Source organism: Pteropus alecto, unplaced genomic scaffold, assembly GCF_000325575.1.
Source record: "Pteropus alecto unplaced genomic scaffold, ASM32557v1 scaffold26, whole genome shotgun sequence".
NCBI lineage: Eukaryota > Metazoa > Chordata > Mammalia > Chiroptera > Pteropodidae > Pteropus > Pteropus alecto.
Window position 1 is genome coordinate 279,663 of NW_006438077.1, and position 5,326 is coordinate 284,988.

Genomic DNA, 5,326 nt, shown 5'->3' on the forward strand with positions numbered 1-5,326 from the left:
TTAAATGCTTGAAACAAAATCGATGGCTGAATGGATATGAAAACAAGACTCTTCCATATGCTGTCTACCAAAGATTCACTTCACATTGAAAGACACACAGACTACAAGTAAAGTGCTAGAAAAAGATAGTTCATGAAAACTGAAATTATAAAAGCTGTGTTTGCAGTACTTATATGACGCAAAGTAGACTCTAAAGCAAAGCCTATAATAACAAGAGACAAAGGACTCAGTAATCCCACTTCTGCATATTTATCTGTAGAAATCCAAAACACTACTTTGAAAAGACATGTACATCTATATGTTTATTGCAGCATTATTTACTCTAGCCAAGATATGGAGGCAACCTGGATGCCCATCAATGGATGAATGTATAAAAAAGAGGTGGTACATATATACAATGAAATATTACTCAGCCATTAGAAAAGAATGAAATATTGCCATCTGCAACAACATGGAAGGACATAGATGGCCTTATGCTGAGTAGAGTAAGTCAGACAGGGAAAGAAAAAAGCCATATGATTTCACTTATATGTGGAATATGGAAAACAAAATAAATGAAATAGTAACAAACTCATAGATATAGAGAACATTTTGATGTTTTCCAGATGGTAAGGGGTTTGCTGGGCAGAGTTAAAAAGGGGAAGGGATTAAGAAGTACAAATTAGTAGCTAAGTAATAATCATGATGATGTAATGTATAGCATAATATGGTCTATAATATTGTAATAATTATGTATGGTGTCAGATGCATACTAGATTTATCGGGGCGATCATCTCATAAGTTATATAAATTTCTAATCACGATGTTGTACACCTGAAACTAATATAACAGTGAATGCCAACTGTAACTGAAAAAAATTTAATATACATAAAATAAAAAAAGAAAATTAAAAACACAATGAGATATCACTTGACACCTGTCAGAATAGCTATAACCAATAAATCAAAAAACAAGTCTTGGAAAGTATGTGGATAAAAAAGAGCCCTGGAGCACTATTGATGGGATTGCAAATTGGTGCAGCCACTATGAAAGACAGTTTGGAGGTTTCTCAAAAAGATTAAAAATATAACTTACCTTATGATTCAACAATTTCACTGCTGGGTATTTATTTAGTGTATTTGTTTAAAAAAATAAAATTTTACCATTTGCGACAACATGGATAACCTAGGTAATACCCTAGAGGGTATAATGTTAAGTGAAATAAGCCATAGAGGAAAAAAAATAACATATGATTTCACTTATATGTGAAATCTAAAGAGCAAAACAAACAAACAAGGAAAACAGAAACAGACTATATATAGGGCAACAGAAAATAATATAGCAGTTTACACAGCTAAATAGTGTTCTTTCCAACACTTGAAATTCAAAAGATGAAGACTATATCGAGAAAATAACAGTGTCAAAAGGAATGATGATTCAGAGAGCAAATATTATGATTATATCTAAAAGTAAAATTATTAAAATAACTTAGGAATGATGTCAGAAATATGGCGGAGTGAGCGATGTCTCTATATCGCTCCCCTTGAAACAACAATAAGCTGAAAATTGAAAACTCAACAAAGAAAACACTCAAACTAGACACAAGCACGTCAGATTATGGGATCTACTCATAACACCTAGCACAGGAATTGAAAAATACAGTTAGATCAGGAGAATGAGTTCTTTTAGCAAGGAGATTGAAACCCTCAAAATGAACCAACAGGAGCTTCTGGAGATAAAGAACACACTGAAAGAGATGAAAAATGAAATAGCAAGCTGGAGAAATAGAGTCGACAAAATAGAGGAAAAGATTAGTGACATTGAATACAAAAAATCTGGAAATAAATCAGAAGAAGAGAGAAACCAAAGACTGAAAAACATTGAAAGAGAAATAAAGGACTAGATGATACCATCAGGAAAAGAAGCATAATAATAATGGGCATTGTCAAAGGGGAGGAAAAGGAGCAGGGATTAGAAAGCATTTTAAGACAAATACTTAAAGAGAATATTCCAAATCTAAGGAATGAACTGAAGCTTGGAATTCAAGAAGTCAACAACAACAACAACAACAAAAAACAATTATCTCAACATAAAAGGCCTTTTCCAGGACACACTACATTAAAATTATAAAAATCAATGTCAAACACAGAATTCTCAGGGCCAAGGAAAAGAAGACAAAAGGTAACCTATAAAGAAAAACACATTGGATTATTGTCAGACTTCTCAGCACAAACCTTACAAGTCAGAAAGGAGTGGAATCAAACATTCAAACTATTAAATGAAAGAAACTACCAGCCAAGAATAATATATCCAGCGAAGTTCTCCTTTAGATGTGAAGGAGAAATAAAGACCTTTCCAGACATAAAAAAATAGAGGAAATTATCCACTACGAGGCCTGTGCTGCAGGAAATACGGAAAGGGGTCAGCTCACCTAAAACAAAATGACAAAACAAAAAACAAAAAACAAAAAAACAAACAAAAAAACATAACTCTGAGTAAGGCCACTGGCAGGCAAAGAAGCAGAGGAGTGCAACCCTTACTAAGAAAGGGGTATTATAAGCTTGAACAATAAGAGATTTGCTAATGCAAGATAGTAATGAACGTTCAGCATACACGAGGACAAATTGAGACAACAATAACAGAAAAGAGGAGGATTCAAAGATCCAAATTCACAAAAGGGAATGGAAATAAGGCATAGTCGAAAGAAAATGCATATATAAATATATATATAAACTATCCTCTACATATTCATAATGGTAACCACACATCAAAGATTCAGAACTGAAATACATAACAGAAAACAAACAGGACCAGAGAGAAAATCCACAAAACCCAACCAAAATAAACATACACACACACATACACACACACACACGCACGTACAAGGAAGCAATGAAAACAGCGAGCTACTAGAAAGTAAAACATAAAATGGGTATAGGAAAACCTCATATTTCAAAAATCACCCTAAATGTAAATGGACTGAACTCACCAATAAAAAGGAACAGAGTTTCAGATTGAATCAAAAAAACAACACCTAACCACATGATGCCTCCTGAAGACATATCTCTGTTCCAAAGACAAATATAGACTCAAAGTGAAAGGGTGGAAAATTCTATTTCAAGCAAACCACATTCACAGAAAAGAGGGAGTAGCGGTAGTAATATCAGATAAAATAGAATTCAAAATAAAAAAAAAAAGTAAAGACATATACTGAGGGACACTTCATAATGATAAAGAGAATAATACACCAAGAAGGTGTAACACTCATTAATATCTATGTTCCCAACCTGGGAGCCCCTCAAAATATAAAGCAATTACTGACAGAACTAAAGGAAGAAAGAGACTAAAACACTATCATAGTAGGGGACCTAAATACCCCAGTGTAGGATATGGACAGATCGTCCAAACAGAAAATCAATAAGGAAATAACATCCTTAAATGACACATTATAACAACTGGGCATAATTGACATTTACAGAGTGTTTCATCTCAAAACAGCTGCTTATACATTCTTCTCTAGTGCACATGGATCATTCTCAAGGTTTGACCACATACAAGGCACAGAGATAGCCTCAACAAATATAAGAGGGTTGAAATCATGCCAACCATATTCTCTGATCATAATGTATTGAAACTGGAAATCAACTTAAAAAGAAAACGGAAAGAACCACAAATATATGGAGATTAAGCAGTATGCTATTGTAGAATGACTAGGTCAGAGAAGAAATAAAAATTCAAAAGACACATAGAAACGAATGGTAATGATAGTACGACATATCAAAACTTTGGGACACAGAAAAAGCAATAATAAGAGGAAAGTTCATATCATTACTGACCTATCTCCAAAAACAAGAATGAGCCCAAATAAAAAACCTAATGTTTCATCTTAAAAACTAGAAAAGGGAGAACAAATGAAACCTAAAATCAGTAGAAGGAGAGAAATAATCAAAATTAGAGCAGAATTAAATAAAACTGAAAAAAAAATAATAGAAAAAATAAATTCAACAAAGGGCTGTTTATTTGAAAAGGTTATTAATATTGACAACTCCCTGGCTAGACTCACTAAAGGAAAAAGAGAAAGAAAGACAGAACACAAATAAACAAAATCAGGATGAAAATGGAGAAATTGCGACAGACACTGCAATAATACAAAGGATCATACGAGAATATTATGAAACAGTGTATAACACCAGATTAAATAACCTAGAAGAAATGAAAAATACTTAGAAAGATACAACCTTCCAAGACTGAATCAAGAACTGGAAAATCTAAGTAGACTGATCAATAGTATCGAAATTGAAACAATCATCAAAAACCTACCAAAAAGTCAAAGTCCAGGACCAGATGGCTTCACCAGTGAATTCTAACAAACATTCAAAAAAGATTTAATACCTATTCTCCACAAACTCTTCCAAAAAATGGAAGAGGAGGCAACACTTCCTAAATTATTTTATGAGGCCAATATGATCATGATACCAAAACCTGGTAAAGATAAAACAAAAGAATAAAACTACAGACTAATATCTCTCATGAACACAGATGCAAAAATTCTAAATAAGACACAGCAACATATTAAAAAGATTATACACCATGATCAAGTGGGCTTCATCCCAGGGGCACAGGGTTGGTTCAACATACGCAAATCATTTCACGTGATACACCACAGAAACAAATGAAAAAAATAAGAATCATATGATCACGTCATTAGACGCAGAAAACGCCTTCGACAAGATACAGCATCCATTTATGATCAAAACATTTAACAAAATCGGTATAGAAGGAAAATACCTTAACATAATAAAGGCTATCAGCCAACATTATACTTAATCACGAAAAACAAAAAATGTTCCCTCTAAGATCAGGAACAAGACAAGGATGTTCCTTATCACCACTGTTATTAAATATAACATTGGAATTTCTAAGAAGTGCAATCAAGCAAGAGAAAGGTATAAAACGTAACTAAATAGGAAATGAAGAAATTAAACTGCCACGATTAGCAAATGACATGATTCTCTATATAGAAAACCTTAACGTCTCCACGACAACACTATCAGAAACAATAAGCGAATACCGTAAGTTTCTGGATACAAAATAAATGTTTAAAAATCCATAGCATTCCTATACTTTAATCATGAAGTGTCATCAAAAAAAAAAAAGTGGAAAAAATAATTCCTTTTGCAATTGCAACAAAAATAATAAAATAAATAGGAATAAATCAAACAAAACATGTGAAGGACCTATATAATTAAAAGTATAAGACCTTATTAAAAGAAATTGAAGAAGATACAAAGAAATGGAAATATATTCTATGTTCTTGGATTGAAAGAATCAACATAGTTAATAGGAC